The sequence below is a fragment of the Lemur catta genome, chromosome 17 (genome assembly GCF_020740605.2).
Source record: "Lemur catta isolate mLemCat1 chromosome 17, mLemCat1.pri, whole genome shotgun sequence".
Classification (NCBI taxonomy): Eukaryota; Metazoa; Chordata; class Mammalia; order Primates; family Lemuridae; genus Lemur; species Lemur catta.
In genome coordinates, this window is record NC_059144.1 from 51482266 (window position 1) to 51500166 (window position 17901).

Below are 17901 nucleotides of genomic sequence, written 5' to 3' on the forward strand. Positions count from 1 at the left end.
CACTCCAACTTCTAAAGAATGAGGCAGTGTTCCAGGTATATATATTTAGACCTCTTCTGTATTTATATTTAGTCCCTTTTGATCTCATCTAGCTAGAATTATATATTTCTAACTAAAAATTTTATCTTTAGTCTGAATTTCTTTTCTAATCTCCAGACTTGTATGTTCATCTGCGTTCTCAACATTTTCAGCTAGATGTCTAATTTAACTAGACATCTAGATCCCAAATTTAACATGTCACAACTGAACAACTCGTTGCCTCCTTCTTCTCTCCCACCCCCTCCAATAATAGTTTCCATTCCATTCTTCCTCATCTTTTAAATGTCCACTCGCTCTTGCAGTATCTCTGGCCCCAAACCTCATAGACATCTTGACTGCTTTCCTTCTGATACTCCCATGACTAATTCAAATAATTGTCATGAAAGTACATTCTTTGTGTACTTTAAATGCTGCCATAACTATAAATGGAACCACAATTTGCTGCCACCCCTGTAAGGAACCGTAATCTCTTGCTTGTGTTATTTTCATAGTCACTAGTTTCCCCGCTGCTTCTGTACTTTCCTATTCTCAACCCAGCAACCAGGGTGATCCTTTTAACATGAAAGTCTGATTATTTTACTCTTGTGTTCAAATCGTTCAGTGGCTTTCTATATCCTTGAGAGTAAAAGCCAGAATATTTACTGTGCCTATAAGAGCCTCTGTTGATCTGTACCTCCTGCCTCTCTGGTTTTGTGTCCTACACAATCAGGTTTCTACTTGGCTTCCTCTACTCTGGCCCCCAGGCATCCTCCAGGTTTCTTGAACCTGCCAAGTGCAGGCTTGCTTTCATGCCCTCTGGGATAGAGCATTGTTTTATTCACTGCAGAGTCCCCAGGACCGTGGCCTCTTGATGGGCACTCACAGTTCCTGAATGAATGGCTGCTTGTCTTGTTACTCCTGATTCTGGTTACAGCCTATATGCATGTTTCTGTAACAAAAGTATTTGAACTTCACCTAAAACTGTATAGTCCTGTAAGAATTAAGTAGAAACAAATTTAGATATAAGAATATAAAGTAAGTTTTAAGTCAATTTTTGTGTATGGGAAGTGAAAATACACAGTAAAATGGTAAGGAACAGAGGAGGTGGGAAAGGAATGAAGAGAGCTAAGGCAAATGAAATAAAGAAGAGGAAAACCTGGTTTGGAAATAGGGTGACAACGTGTAAAAAATGTATTTTTTGCTTGCCCCGTATTTCTTTTAAGTTCCATTTCTTGAGTTCTGAGTGTTGGTGATTTTCATGGACTAGACACTTCAAGTTGGACTATATGATACCCTTCTTTTTATCAGGGATGTAGGCTCAGGTGAGATCAGAAGCCAAAACTTCATTGTTCTTCTGTGTTTTGCTCAACTCTTTTTGTTAAAGAAAAGGAGAAATTACTGAGAAAGCCTAATGGTATTCTTAGCAGTTTTTATTTTTTTTGTAGAAACCTCCAATAGAAGTCTCATAGTTTTAGGGAGAGATATTCAGTGTACAAAAATGTATTGGTATGCCTGTCCTCTTGGTACTGTACCACCTATTTAGTCCCCCCTTAAAAAAGGAGAGGAATATAAGTACATGTTTTGCACGGTAAACTAGGAGCTAGCTACAATAATCACAAGTTTATTGAGTAGCATTAAATGCATATACTTATTTGTGCTCTTAAATGGAAAAAAAAAGAAAAATGCTTGTACAGACTTAAATGCATAGTCTAAAAATGCAGTTTAACTGATATTTAGTTGGGAAATGAGAGTGCAAGGGGAATTAATGATATGCAGATTTTTAGTATTTCCTTCTGCTAAGACAAGATTTTTTTCTTTTAACCTTTTCCCCTGAGCTGTAGGTCTCATTTCCTGTTGGTTGATTAAAAAAAAAAATCTTTTAGATAAATTGTTGAAATGAGTAGCTCAGTAGTTCCTGAATGAATAAATAATTTTATGTGCAAGTATAAATTCTCCTTAAACCAGTCTCCACAGTTTCCTATTTTTGTGTGATATGCAAAAATTTGTCTTTATTGACTTGGGGGACTTTTATGCGGCCATAATGTGGACTTGGTTTTCATGGCTATAGGGAGTGTGGGTGTATATGTGTGTATTTCTTTACAGTTTTTGTAATATGAACATGTAATTTAGACTGATATGCTAATATTTTACTTTAACTCCTGAGCACTAATTTGAACAAAAATCGGATTTGGTGTTATATTTTTCTTTCACTTTAAAATAAACATGACCTTTATAATTCTTAAAAAGTCTATTTACATACCAAATAAAATGATTTTGGATGATACACTAGAAGTGTTTGCCTATGGTTTTGAAATAATCCTAGCCTGAACAACATAGTGAATTTATTTTATAGACTAATTAGGTCATCTTCATTAGAATTCAACATTGATGTACTTGAATTCATATGTTAGCATTTCACGTATGAAGTAACCATCTTGGGTTAATAAGATCCTTATTTTTGAGCTGGTGTTTAGTCCTACCACTAAGTTTATTTCAGCTGTAGTCACAGTTTTTTTTTTTTTTTTTAAAGAGACATAGTTTTGCTCTGTTGCCCAGGCTGGAGTGTAGTGGTGTGATCATAACTCCTGGGATTGTTGTAGCTAGCTACTAATTTGCCATGCAGAACAATAAATGTACTTATATTCCTCTCCTTTTTTAAGGGGGGACTAAATAGGCAGTACAGTACCAAGAGGACAGGTATACCAATACATTTTTCTACACTGAAAATCCCTCCCTAAAACTATGAGACTTCTATTGGAGGTTTTTACATTGGCAATCTCCTGCCATTGCCTCTTGAGTAGCTGGGACTACAGGCGTGTACCACTGTGCCCAGCTGAGCAGAATTTTTTTTTTTTTTTTTTTTAGAGATGGGGTCTTGCTGTGTTGCCCAGGCTGGTCTGAATTCCTGGGCTCAGGAGATCTTCCTGCCTCTGACAACCTCTCAGACAATCTCACCTTTGCTCATTACACTCTATCCAAGTTAGTCTGTTCAATTTCTCAAACATGCCATGCTTGGTCTTGCCTTAGGACTTTTACACTAGTCATTTCCTTTGTCTGAATGGTCTTTCCCAGATCTTGAGCCTGGCCCCTTAACTTTAAGGTCTCAGCTTAAGTATCACCTAAGTCACCACTCAGTTTAAAATAGCTTCCCCATTACTGTTTTAATTTCTTCATGGCATTTTTCAGTCCTTGAAATTATGTATTTTTGTATATATTTCTTATGAGAGCAGGGACCTCCTTTGTCTTGTTCCCTGCTGTCCGCAATGCCCAGAACGCTACCTGGCACCAAACACGTGTGCAGTAAAGTGTTGAATGGATGAAACCGGGTACCAGTCTCAGCTGTTCTGTTATGAATGATTTTAGTGTACTAGTATTTTAAACTGTCAACAGCACATTTCTTCTGACCTGGGGAAGACAGAAACTGGATCAGTCAGACAAAAGCCTGGTTTTAGAAAAGGGTGAGACAGTTTGGGACCTGCTCTGGTCCTCAGCGTGTCCCGTGGAGCCAGTGGTGCTGGCGTCGGTGGGTGCCTGTGCCTCTCGCTCCGAGTCCGCGCCCGGTGCCTCGTCTGCAGCTTGAACTGGCCGTGGGGGGACAGTTACGACACAGGAGTGGGCAAAAGCTGCAGATCAGGGCTCTGTCTTTCAAAAGAGGTGGTGGTTCAGTATTTATCAGGAGACCACTGGGTGGGCCCATGTGAAATTGCTGGGTTTTGCTTGAATATTGGCAATTTCTTATGTTTTAACCTAATAGAGTTAGTTGGTTTGGTTTAAAGATAATTTCTTCATAGGAGTTAGTGAAATTACCTCAGTGCTTTACTTTCTTTCTTTTTCAAAATTATGTTCCCTTCACATCTGATGATTACTTGAAATTCATTTAATGCATAAAATTAGCTATTTATATGTTTGTATGTTATTTAACTGTATCTCTAATAGTTTAGCTTATTCCAAAGCAGGCACAAAAGATCTTCAGATTCCTCTGAGAATGTTCTTGGTTTTGCTACTGAGCAGTAAATAAGCCTTTTGAAAGGTGTTCCTTTTCTAGTCAAGAAAGCAGATCCGATTCAGTTAGTGATACGGCATTATCTACCCTTTTTCCCCCCCCAGAATGATTTACATAAATATGTCTGAGTTCAGTTCTTTGTTTTTTTTTTTCTGGCTTTTTTCTTCTTTTGCCCATTATTACTCTTGAAGCGCTTGCTTACATTTTCTGATCATTTACTTTTGCTACTCCATGATTTCTTCTACAAATAAATGTCACTAAATCAATGAAATGATTTTGTCTTGTTTCTCGAGTTTTTTCCTGTTATCTTTCCTGTGGTTACTTGGACATTCCAGCCCATTTCCAACCCTCCCCCCGGCTCTCCAGTAAAGAGACATGAAATTACAGGCATCATTTTCTTATCTGAGGAAGTTTATTGTTTAAAAATTGAACTTTGTTGGCTCAGGGGAATTTATTGGTATTTCTTGAGCAACATTTGCTTTATGTTAATTCTGAATAAGTGGATTTGAACTGGTGGTATTGAATTATTATAAAATATGACACCCACGTTTCCTATCCTTTAACTCAGATTGTTCTCTTATGTGCATATGAAAAAAAAGTGTTTAATATAGAGCATCAGAAAGTACATATAAGGTAAAGAAGAAACCTTTACGCCTACCACCGCAAGATAACCAACCGCTGGTAATATTTTGCTGAGTGTCCTTCCAGATAAATCAGTGAATATATGCTTTTTCACAAAAGTAGGATCTTATTATACATACTATTCTATAACATTTTGCCTTAGCAAATGTTATGATCATATAAGCATTGCTTTTTATTACTTCAGTTTGAAAGGGTCTTATTGGAAAGTGAAAATTTTGTTTGACAAGGGTAAAGCTGTCAGTAAAGTTGTGATTAAAAACAATGGTGTTTATGGAGAGCAGAATGTGGCAGAGTCAACTGGAGACAAGAATTACTTAAGCAGTAATTTTTTTCTTAGGAGCTCTCTCACCATTGTACAATAGCCTGATTGTTTCATACCAGCTAACAAAAACCGTTCCTGACTCTATGTAAAGTAGAATTATTTTAAATATCCGTATGGTGAAATATGGGCCTGTATATATGTTCATATTTTTTAGACTGCCCAAGTCCTACTGATGTCTTAATATTAAAAACTTCTAGAAGAAAAATGTGTTTTTTTGACATCCTTCATCTATGTGTAGTATGACAGTTTTATTAGATATTGCTACCCTTTTTATGTGTCAGAGTGAGGGAGTTTTTAGAAAAAGAAAATTTAGCATGTAAGAATTCTTATGTTAATGCTTGATTTGACTTTTGTTTTATGACTGTGAAAATTCTTGTGGAAGAATTGCTGATATGTATTGGTGTATTGCATTCTTGGAAATTACCAGTCCCAATCTTGTCAAGTAATTGTTTAGGTCTTAAGGTAGCAATTTTTTTTTTTTTTTTTGAGACAGAGTCTTACTCTGTTGCCTGGGCTAGAGTGCCGTGGCGTCAACCTTGCTCACAGCAACCTCAGACTCCTGGGCTCAGGCAATCCTCCTGCCTCAGCCTCCTGAGTAGCTGGGACTACAGGCATGCACCACCATGCTCGGCTAATTTTTCTATATATATTTTTAGCTGTCTGTATAAGTTCTTTCTATGTTTAGTAGAGACGGGGTCTTGTTCTTGCTCAGGCTGGTCTCGAACTCCTGAGCTCAAACGATCTGTGTGCCTCGGCCTCCCAGAGTGCTAGGATTACAGGCATGAGCCACCGTGCCCGGCCAGCAATTTTTTTTTGAGGCAGCTCTTAATCAGTTGCTGGGGCTAGAGTGCTGGTGGAGTCGTCATATCTCTCTGCAACCTCCTACTTCTCGGCTCAAGTGATCTTCCTGCCGCAGCCTCCCAAGCAGTTGGGACTACAGGCATGCGCCACCATGCCCGGCTAATTTTTTCTGTTTGTGGTAGAGATGGGGCCTCACTCTTGCTCAAGCTGGTCTTGAACTCCTGAGCTGAAGGGATCCTCCCCCTTCGGCCTCCCAGAGTGCTAGGCTTACAGGCGCCAGCCACTGTGCTGGGCCTAAAGTAGCAATTTTTAAAGCCAATCAAATATCCTTTAAGGGTTTTATAATTTAAATGTTTTTTCCTTTGCCACAGGAAAGGTACCTGTTACCTAGGGTAGAAGTAGGCTGTTGATGTTTTGCCTTGTTTTTAGCTATGTCGTTTTCTGTGTTGTATTACTGCTTGCTCGCAAGCTCTTGTAGTCTTTTTCTGTTCAGTAGCCATTTCTCTTACCCCGCAATGCTACTTCCTGGACGGTGCATGTGTTGCAGAAAGCACTTCTCAAATGGTAAAGAAAAATAAAAAGCAGTGTAGTCAATGTGGATTTTTTTACTGAGAAATGATGTATTTCTTGTTTAGAGACTGGCAGTGTAGTCACTAAAAAATGTTTTTCATCCACATTATGTTTGTGAATGGATATTCAGGTGTCTATGTTTGTTGGAAGGTAAAGTGAATCTTGAGATAAATTCGAGAAAAATGTTTAGAATTATTCCATACATTTTGCTGTTTTAAAAAAGTGTTATTTTTTAAAAAGTTTCATTCCACAGTGAGTTTTTAGCCTCCTCTTTTTACATTTATTTTGTTTTTGTAAACTGTTCTAAAGAAGCTTAGAAACTGGTCACACAGTAAGTGGCAGAACTCACATTTGAAGTCTTTTCTGATTTTTCAGAGTCAGTAAGCTTGGGAAGCGCTGTACAGTGGCAGAAAGAATATGGACTTTGGAGTTAGACACACCTCAATTTGATCCCTAACTCTGGCACATATTTGCTGCGTGGCAAGTTCTTACCCTTGGTGATTTTTATTTTTCTTTTCATTTAAGTGAGGGTAATAGGCTTATTAAGATTAAATGAAGTAATACACATAAAGCACTTGGCTTGTAGAAGATGCCGATAAATGTTTCATTTCCTTTCTGCTACACCTTATGGTTTTAAAATATCTTGGGAGCCACTTGGACATTTCACTTGAAAGTGAATTGTAGTCAGGAAACTGGAAATAGACATAACCCAGGTGGACTCGTAGTGACCCTCTTAATTTCCCTGTCTGAGAAGCAGAGTGGTTCTTATAACTGTTCAAAATATTTGACTTCAAGTCAGGTTTTATTGTTAAAAGCTGAAATGGAACCCATTGGGATGAGTTAATTATTGCTGACCAAAATGGCAAGAAAGTAACTATTTCTACATTTCCTGAGAAATTGAAGCATTTGTGCTGTATGCATAAAGATGGTAAATTTTAAAGGCTAAGAACTGACCCTTTGAGAAGAAATATATGATGAAAATAGGAGAAGAAAGTGTTTAACCAATAATAAAATTTTTTTTATCAGATTTAAGAGATGGTGCTGATTCAGACATTCGCACAGTGACACAGGTGCTAAATGCAGTGCTGGAGGGAGTACAGATCTGTGGAACCTGTTGCAGAAGCACTTTGGCAATGTCACAGAGCAGAACTTAGTACTTCTGAGAGTACATCCTAAGTAACCGATTTTTCTGTTTTGCGGGAGTGAGGGGAGAAATAATTTTTTTACTGTAACAGCCTTATTGAGATTATTCACTTAACATAAACACCTTTTTAAAGTACATAAGTGAGAGTTTATATAGCCCTTGCCACTATCTAATTTTACAATATTTTCATCACCCCCCCCCAAAAAAAAGAAATTAGTAGTCGTTCCCCGTTCTTCCCTCTCCTCAGCCCCTGGCAACCACTAACATATTTCATCTTTCTAGATTCGCCTCTTTGGACATGTGATATAGATGGAATTATATGCTGTGTGGCCAACTGGCTTTTTTTCATTTTGCATAATGTTTCAACTGTGATCTGGACAGTGTATATCAATAATACATCATTCTCTTTTATGGCTAAATATTATTCCATTGTAGGATATACAACATTTGACTTATGTATTCACTAATGAATAGATAGTGAGTGAGTGAACCCAAACAACTGTGATGAACAACGCTGCTATGAAAATTCACGTACGGGTTTTTTTGTGTGGATTTTTTTTTTTTTTTTTTTTTGAGACAGTGTCTCACTCTGTTGCCCGGCCTAGAGTGAGTGCCGTGGTGTCAGCCTACCTCACAGCAACCTCAAACTCCTGGGCTCAAGCAATCCTTCTGCCTCAGCCTCTCGAATAGCTGGGACTACAGGCATGCACCACCATGCCCGGCTAATTTTTTTCTATATAGATTTTTAGCTGTCCAAGTCATTTCTTTCTGTTTTTAGTAGAGACAGGGTCTTGCTCTTCCTCAGACTGCTCTCGAACTCCTGAGCTCAAACAATCTGCGCTCCTCGGCCTCCCAGAGTGCTAGGATTACAGGCGTGAGCCACCGTGCCCGGCCATCAAATCTCAATTTACTGAATCTTTTTTGACTTCAGACCAGGTTCCCTTCACAATATTGACTATGAGATTGCAGTCTAAGAATTTTCAATTTTTTTTGTCAAGCAAGAAAAAAATTATCTATAATCCTCGTATTTGTGGTTTCCAAAATCATACTAACTCAAGTAATTTGTCTCTTTTTCGTATGTGCTCTTAACATTATCACAAGCTATATAATACCTGCTGTTGATATTTGTCTGATTGAAAGGTTTTCTTGGTGTGCTATTTCCCCAGCAAAGGAATGTGTGTAAAGAGGTCTCTGAAACCACTAGCTCTATCCAGTGCTAACACTAAGGAGTTAAGATCCTGTGTACATCCAGTGTTCTCATAGCACTTCTCTGAACCAAGGACAAATGACAGACTTTTTTAGTCATGATGTACAGTCAGCCCATGGGTTCTGTATTCATGGATTCAACCAACTTTCTTGTCATTATTTGCTAAACAATGCAGCATAACAATTATTTACATAGAATTTACATTGTATTAGGTAGTATAAGTAATCTAGAGATGATTTAAAGTATACAGGAAGATGTGTGTGGATTATACGCAAATACTATGCGATTTTATATAAGGGATTTGAGCATCCTCAGATCTTGGTATCTGCAGAGAGTCCTAGAACCAGTCCCCCAGGGATACCAAGGGACAGCTGTAACTGATTACTCCTTTTAGATGTAATTTATTTATTTGAGCTATGAGAGACTTAATATTAACTAATCCAACCCATTTATTTTTTAAGATATGATTAAGGCCCAGAAATCTTAGCACTGTACTCCAGGCTTTTGGTCTTCAGTCTGGTCTTGCTGATATTTGCTGATAACTTTATAATAAGCTTTGTGATAGTAAAAAGAAACCATGAAATATTTAGCAATTTTTCATTTTCTCTTAAACTTCTCAATACAATAATGATCATTTCTGTGGTATATTGTGTTTTTCTACAAGCAGAAATGAATGCCGAACCCTTATGAACAGATAAAGGTTATTTGGTACATATTGGTGGTCTCTGTCCTTCAGTATCTGAGGTATGCCGAGATTTCTTTTTTGAACTTCATTTTTAAGTTTGTTATTTGTTCATATTATGATTATTTGTTGTGTTTCTACTTTTCACAAAGTTATTTCTCTTTTTTTATGCTGATTGAAGGTCTCATTTCCAGAAATACCAAGTTTCTGAAATTTCAATTTATGATTCTTCTACTAATTACAGGTGTGTTTCCCAAATTCAGTCAAATGTGCATTACTGTGTGCTTGCTGTTCACTAGAGGTTCCGTAGCAGACATCGGCCACAGTGGTGATAAAGTCAAAGGCCATTCCCACAGGAGTGTCCCAGGCTAGTATAGGGGGACACGTAGACAAATAGTTGCAGTCATTATAGACAAATAACTGCAGTCATTAGTTTGTGCTGTTCTTAATCAGATCTTTCTTTGATTATACTTTGTAGCTTGTTATTAGAGTGCCTTAGTTAAGGAGAATGGGCTCCAGAAATAGATAACTTTGGCTCAATTCCCAGGTCTGTTAGCAACTTTATGAATAAACTTGGGCAATTAACTTAATCTTTTTGTACCTCAGCCTCCTCTTTGTCTATAAAGTGAGGTTAATAGTACTGTCATAGCGTTGTTGTGAAACTATGAGTTAAGTATGGAAAGCACTAGGAGTAAAGCCTGGCACATAGTAGATGCGCAGAAAATTGTATTCTATTATTTCTAATTTTAATTGCTTTTTAGATGACACTTTTATACTTTTTAGGTAGATAGCTACATCATCTATATATAATCTCTTCCAATATATACATTCCTACTTTCTATTTTGTGACATTCTCAGATCATTCAAATCACAGTGGTGATGGAAATACCTTTACTATCTTCTGATAAAAAGTGCTGGCTGTTCATTTCAGATATGAAAATCTTTATCAATTAAGAGAATCCTGTTTATAGTTGGGGTTGAAATTTGTTAAAAAATAGGTGTTTAATTTTATTTAATGGAGTCACCTAAGAGTATGTGCTTTTTAAATTTTACTCATTAATGTGGTATTAATACATTTCATTATAGTAAAGTAGTATTATAATTCTAGTAGTATTACCTGATGTGAAAGATTCTTTCAATATCTTGTTGAATCCTTAAAACGAACTGTGGGGTTTTTTTTCTTTTTTTTTTTTTTTTTTTTTTTTTGAGACAGAGTCTCACTTTGTTGCCCGGGCTAGAGTGAGTGCCGTGGCGTCAGCCTAGCTCACAGCAACCTCAGACTCCTGGGCTTAAGCGATCCTACTGCCTCAGCCTCCCGAGTAGCTGGGACTACAGGCATGAGCCACCATGCCCGGCTAATTTTTTTGTATATATATTTTTAGTTGGCCAGATAATTTCTTTCTATTTTTGGTAGAGACGGGGTCTCACTCTTGCTCAGGCTGGTCTCGAACTCCTGACCTCGAGCGATCCACCCGCCTCGGCCTCCCAGAGCTAGGATTACAGGCGTGAGCCACCGCGCCCGGCCTTTTTTTCTTAATTATCATACATACTGTGTGGAAATTTAGAAAATACAATTAAATGCAAAAATACAAGGAGGTTATAAAAAATTATCCATAGTCGCATCATTTGAAAACAACCATTTTTCAGATTTGGTACGTATCCTGCCACTGTCTAGGTCTGTGCTTTTATAGGAATAGCTCTTGCTCGACTGTCTCAATTATATGGCTAAAATTCTGATTAGATGTTCCAGCTCTTTTTTTTTTTTGGTCTACATATTTCCCCACAACAAGGCCATAAAGATATTCTCTTAAATATTCTGGTAAATGTTTTAAATTTTGACTTTCACATTGCAGGCCTTTTAGTCATCTGGAGGTTATGTTTGAACATAGGAATTAATTTTAATTTTTTTAGTATAAATAGTCCCCAGATTGCTAATCTCTTCAACTTTATCATACATCAGCTTTGCAAATGTTTTACGTTAAATTTTAATATAAAATTAATAGGAGATAATTCATGAGAAATGCTTACTATCTTTTATTTCTCATCTTTAATTTGGTTTTTATTTAGTTATCCTAAATAAACATTCTTCCTGATTTCAAGCTAAGTATATCAACCATTTTTTTTTTTTTTGGAGACAGAGTCTCACTCTGTTGCCCGGGCTAGAGTGCCCTGGAATCAGTCTAGCTCACAGCAACCTCAAACTCCTGGGCTTAAGCAATCCTACTGCCTCAGCCTTCCGAGTAGCTGGGATTACAGGCGTGCGCCACCGTGCCCGGCTAATTTTTTCTACATATATTTTTAGTTGGGCAGATAATTTCTTTCTGTTTTTAGTAGAAACAGGTCTCGCTCTTGCTCAGGCTGGTCTCGAACTCCTGACCTTGAACGATCCACCCGCCTTGGCCTCCCAGAGTGCTAGGATTACAGGTGTGAGCCACCCTGCCCGGCTTAGTATATCATCCTTTATAAGAGCATTTATTATTGTGAAAACTATATTTGAGCCAGTGGTTACAAAATTAAGTTTGAGGTAATTTAAAGTCGTTAATGAAAAATCTTTTGGTTTTCTGCTTTTGTATTTTAGATATGCATCTCTTGCTTTCCAAAAAAAAAAAAAAACAGTGATGTAAAGATGGCTGTGAAAGGAATGATGCCAAAAAGGTGGGGGACTGCTGCTTTACAGTCTTTTTTTTATTCTTTATTCTTGAATAGTGCTGCTCTATAAGTGACTAATTATTATACTTTCATCACTTTTTATAGCTAACGTTATCTCATAATTGTTGAAACCATAAAATGCAGTCATTTTATTTTTTTATGCCCTCATCTTTACCTCACTGAAGTTTTAAACATGATGTGGAAAATGATGGAAGTTTGCTTTGTTCACTCCTTCCACTTTTCAGCAAAATGCCTGGGATCCCGTAGGCATCCATAGACCTTTCTTTTCAATGTACGTGCAGTAAAATGCACATTTTGGTGTCCATGACTTTAGATGAAGGCATACGGGCAAGTAACCTCCACCATAATCAAGATACAGAACAGTTTCATCATTCCAGAAAATTCTCTCATGCTCTGATATATTTCCTGTTCTTAAAATTTTACCTATTTCAGAATGTCATGTAAATGAAACCATACTATGTATCCCCAGTAGTCTGGCTTCTTTTACTTAGCTTAATGCACTTGACGTTGATCCATGCTGTTGTGTGTGTAAGTATTTCATTCCTGTTCAAGTATTCCTCATTTTTATTCAGTTATTTTCTTACTGACTTTTGAATTCTTTATCAGATAGATATGTGATTTGCAAATAATTCTTCTCAGCTTGTGCCTTGTCTTTTCATCTTAACAGTGTCTTTCTTAGCAGGGGTTTTTAATTTTCATAAAGTATAAACTATCAATTTTGCTTTTATGACTTTTTAGTGTTGTAGCTAAGAGCTCTTAGCATAATTCAAGGTCACAAAGGTTTTGAGTTAATTTTTATAAATTGTTTGAGGTTGAATTGTGGTGGTTTTGATTCTTTGTATTTGTTTCTATTTTGCATATGGAATTGTGCCAGTGTCATTTGTTGAGAAGACTGTCTAATGTCCATTGAATTACCTTTGCACCTTGGCCAAAAATCAGTTGCCCCATTTGTGTGGATCTATTTCTAGACTGTGACAGTTGCATTTAACTCTTTATCTATTTTTCCACCCATACTACATGGCCTTGATTACTGTAGCTTTACAGTAACTCTTGAAATCAGGTGGAATGAGTCCTCTAACTTTATTATTTTTTAAAATTGTGGCTGTTCTAGTCTGTTTTGTCTTGGTATATAAATTTTATAATTCAACTTGTCTATCTACAACAAAAATCTTACTTGGATTTTTACTGGAGTTACTTTGAATTTACAGATCAGCACAAATCCCTTTTTAATATACTGATGAAAGAAAAATATTCGTTGAATAAATGAATCTAAATTTTTCCCTTAATAAGATAAAGGGATCTCTTTCAACTCTGTCTGTTTTCCAATCCTTTCCTAATTCCTGGAGTTAGGACATTCCTTTTCTATAGCATTACCATTTCCATTCACAGACCTTTGTCTCTACTCTCAGTCAGGCATAGCCCTTCTTTATCCCGACAGGATTTTCACTTGACTTTGCATTCCTTTGACGTTACTATCCTTATCTGTCTTGTGTTCTTATTGCCAGACTTCTCAAGGAAGTGATTCATATCCAATGTCTCAATTTCTTTGGTTGCTTCTCTCCTTTGTCCTAATAATCTGTCTTCAGTCTTTACAATTTCACTTGACCTCCTCTTTCCATTGTCACTGGTGACCTTTTCATTGGTCTTTCCCCATCGGCCTTCGTGACTCCTTGGCCTCTTTAAATTAGTCATTTCTTTCTGGAAACTCCTTTCGTCTCATCTCAGTGACACTTCACATGTAGGGTGAATTTTTTGTTTCCTTCCACAGTAGGAAGGAAGGAAACAGAGTACAATTAGGTTACATGGGGACCTACACAGAAGGTTTGGGAACTGTGGCTTCTCCTCTCCCTTCTCATGTACCAGTTAATATGGTTTCTTGCCTCTGCATCTCTGTGTGTTCATTCTCCTCCTCCTCTCTGCACATGACAGTTTTCTGCCCCCATTTGGCTTTGTTTTACTTAATTCTGACTCTACAGTATTTTCAGTTTGACAGATTAATTTGCTTGAGGAACACTGAAGGAGCAGCCTGAACTCAGTGCCGGGTACCGGCACGGCCCCTTTGGGCCCTCCGACTCCGAGCTTCTCCTTTGGTGGGACTGGTGGGTCATCCCGAGCACCGTTTTTGGTGGATGGTCTTGGTTTACTCTGAGCTGGTTCTTTTCCTAGGAATTGTTGTTTGGGATCCTAACTTAGATTTGGAGGTGAATCCTAAAGGGTCTTCTCGCTTGTCTTTTTATCCTAAAATTAATCTCAATTGGCTTTGCTGTGCATTTTTGAAAGAGGAAACTGAACTGTCTTGTTGGTAGAGAAATGAGAGACTGAGTTCCTCAGCTCCGAAGAGAAGGGGCAATCTCACTCCTCCCAGCCTTGGGAGCCCCGGGTGACCGGGGTCCCTGGTGGGAGTTGCCTGGGGCGATTCCCCGAGGCGCGAGTGGCCCCATAGGGAACCCCCCCCCCACGTTAATTAAAAGAAGGCTCTTCCAGGAAACGCATATAAGAGCTGATCACTCGGCCTTTGGAGCCCTCTCCGAGGTGCTAGATCTCCGAGAGAGAAACCTGAGACACCTAAGAGGGTGGGAGCGACTCAGTGGTGAGACTTTGAGGAGCCCCACCCACAAGCAGCACACTCTGATCCACGACACCAAACCCCGTGTTACAGTTCGGTTGCTTCTTTGAAAGAAAAAAAGGGACATCCTTTAAAATCGAGGAAAGACAAGGGAGAATGACCCCCATGAGGCACCACAGTTGGTGTGTGGTGCCTCAACTTGCAAGTAGTTCTGGAAATGAAAAGAGTTGAAGGCATGCCAGTTGTTGCTAGGGCTCCAGCTGGTTACAGCCAATGCTTGTGCACAAATTTTTATGAAGGGGCAAATTCCATCCAGAAAAATTCAGAGCTGAAACGGTCGACCTACGGAGCTATAGAGTTGAAGTGTCTTGAGCTATTTCTCTCTCTTTTCTGGCTACTCTAAATCCTGCTAAGTTTTTCTGTTGATGTCTAGATAACTCACTGTTTATGGCATTTACAATGGAAAGGCTACCTGGAGATCCTGATGCCAGTTATTGGTCAAAGGGGTATGAAAATATTTCCGTTTTGGTCTTTTAACCCTAAAGGCAGATAGAGTTTATCTCCACTGACTCAGCATCTATGGAGAGGTACACAGTAGGTGTTTGTAAACGCACTGTCATGTAATGTTAACCCGACCCTCAGGGACTGAGAGTCGTCCTAGAAGTTGTGGTTAGAAGAGCTTAAGTTGAAAGCTTCGGTTTTCCCTTGGTCTCATCCATTTTTGTCCCACTCTTTACAAGCGAGCCGGTTATGTGTACATTATGTGGCTGTGACAAAGTTTGTGCTTGGGGAAAACATTTGTAAATTATTAATTCTTGTATAGTAATTTATTTTAAGATGAAAAGTGAATGATATTACAATCCAGAGAATCTCAAAATAGTCTTACTCTTTATGAATATTGCGTGTACTCAAGTGTACAGCCCCCCCCAAAAAAAATTGTTCTGACACCATTTAGATTGTTTTCCAGACAGCTTAATCTTGATCCGCACGGAAAAAGCATGCTACTTCTTTGTATCATTGTTTGAGGTTCTGAGGACTGGCACTGAGAGGTTATGTTTTGTTTTTTTCCCTCTTTCTCTGTCTCTCTCTCTCTCAGTCTACACTCAGGTTATCTTATGTTGATATGGGATTCAGAAAACTTAAAACCAAGGCTTCAGGAGCAAAAACGTTCTGATCTTGCCTCGTCTGCTTGCCTCTTGTACCAACCCCTCCCTGAAGCTGGCCATAAAAACCAGAATCCCTCTACCCAAGGCAGGTCATACAGCCCAGAACCCCTTTTTTTCTGAAAGCTAGCCTTAAAACCCAAACTTTGTCTGTGTAAAATGGCCATAAAGTAATTATCTGACCTGCTTTGTTCTTACTTTGTTTTACCCTAAAACCCCGTGGCAGAAAGGGCCTTGCCGCCCTGCAGCCCGGAAGGCACACTGGAGATAGGCCGAGCAGAATCTCAATGTAAAAGCCTTGCTGGTTCTGGACTCAGCCTGTTAGAATGAGTGCACCTCCTTTTGGGCCAGTCATTTCTATTGCACAGTCCATGCTTTCAGCATAAATAATGGACAGTTTCCCCTGCACCTTTGAGTGTTCGTTCTCAAGGTGTCCTTGCACCTTGCACCAGGGACAAGGTGTCCCTGTCCTAATTAATCTTCACGGCAGAAAATTCTCAACAGGTCTTCATGGGGACCTTTTGGGGGCCTTTGCTCCCAGACTTTGGGAACCAGAGACACTTTGATCCCTGTGATATCAATAAATTCTGTTTGGGGACGTGATGTTTTGGAAGGATCTAACGAACTGATGGGATGTTCTAAAAAGTCTACTACGTTCATAACATTTAAAGGTGATGTCTTATTTGTTTACTAAGTCTTACTGAAGTACTTACTTGCTTTTCTCGGTAAGGTTTACGAGTTTAAGATTGAAAAGCCAAGGCTGGGCGCGGTGGCTCACGCCTGTAATCATAGCCCTCTGGGAGGCCGAGGCTGGTGGATCGCTCGAGGTCGGGAGTTCGAGACCAGCCTGAGCGAGACCCTGTCTCTACAAAAAATGGAAATAAATTATCTGGACAACTAAAAATATATATAGAAAAAATTAGCCGGACATAGTGGCACATGCCTGTAGTCCCAGCTACTCGGGAGGCTGAGGCAGTAGGATCGCTTAAGCCCAGGAGTTTGAGGTTGCTCTGAGCTAGGCTGATGCCATGGCACTCACTCTAGTCCAGGCAACAAAGTGAGACTCTGTCTCAAAAAAAAAAAAAAAAAGATTGAAAAGCCAGTAACTTAAACTATATTTTAATCCCTGTTTTGTGTTACGGATCTAATTTACAGGGTACAAAAATGGCAAACACAAAAGTAACTTAAACGAATAGCTGGAATCTAAGTAAACTGCTAAGGTAAATGAATAGATAAGATAAAGTAGGTAAATACAAATGAATAAAATTTTCCTATAATTGAAAATCTTAAAGTCATTATGTTAATTTAAAAGAGATAATCATAAAATGTTTGGCTCGTTTGTAAGGTGAAATACTACAACATTGGTTCTTAAACATAAGTTTAAAGCTTATACGTTGTTATCTTTGTATTTAGGAATGCCAATAAAATGGGCGACTAACGCTTCAAAGTTACTTTAACTTCCTAGGTTTTTCTAAGAGTTGACGTGATCATCTGTATATGTGTGTAATTAAAACTTGTAGAGAAAAGGAAAATAATTCCATAAAAAATTTTTAAGGAAAATACCATAAGATATAAGTATTTTGTGAAAAGATGATTTTGTCCAATTCCTGATCTTTGAAACTAAACTTCAGTATGTCAGTGGACATAGGAAATTAAGTGGATATAAAAGTTAAAGGTCATAAAAGTTTGGCCATAGATGCCATCTCTCTGACATATCTTGGTCAAAAGGGGGGACTTGCGAACTAAAATAAAATTTTGAGGCTCACCCTCCCCCAACACTGCCACTGCTGCCTATAACCTGCAAGCCCCCGCTTCCAGATGGCCCACCTCTTCAGGCCAAAGGGATGTGTACCTGCCACGTATTGATTTATGACTTTACCTAGAGGCCTCTTGGGCGTGGTTCGAGGTCATGAGCCTGAAATTTGGCTCAGATTAAATCTCTTTCAAATTCTGTTAGGGAGTTTGGTTTCTTTTCCATTGACAAGATTGACGCCTGGGCGTGGGGCTTGGAGAAGACTCAGGACCACTGAAGGAGCAGCCCGAACGTGGCGCCGGGTACCGGCACGGCCCCTTTGGGCCCTCTGACTCCGAGCTTCTCCTTTGGTGGGACTGG

The 17901-nt window shown here is 38.6% G+C and overlaps 1 long non-coding RNA gene across 1 annotated transcript in view; it reads left to right on the top strand.

Annotated features, from left to right (window-relative positions):
* Positions 1–6837: 6837 nt before the first annotated feature.
* Positions 6838–17901, top strand: part of LOC123622818 — a 28442-nt gene continuing 17378 nt past the window's right edge. The window contains exons 1-5 of the long non-coding RNA XR_006729637.1: positions 6838–6853; positions 7383–7532; positions 9375–9451; positions 9571–9633; positions 11968–12044. This is a non-coding gene — a long non-coding RNA (uncharacterized LOC123622818). The remainder of the gene's footprint in view (positions 6854–7382; positions 7533–9374; positions 9452–9570; positions 9634–11967; positions 12045–17901) is intronic.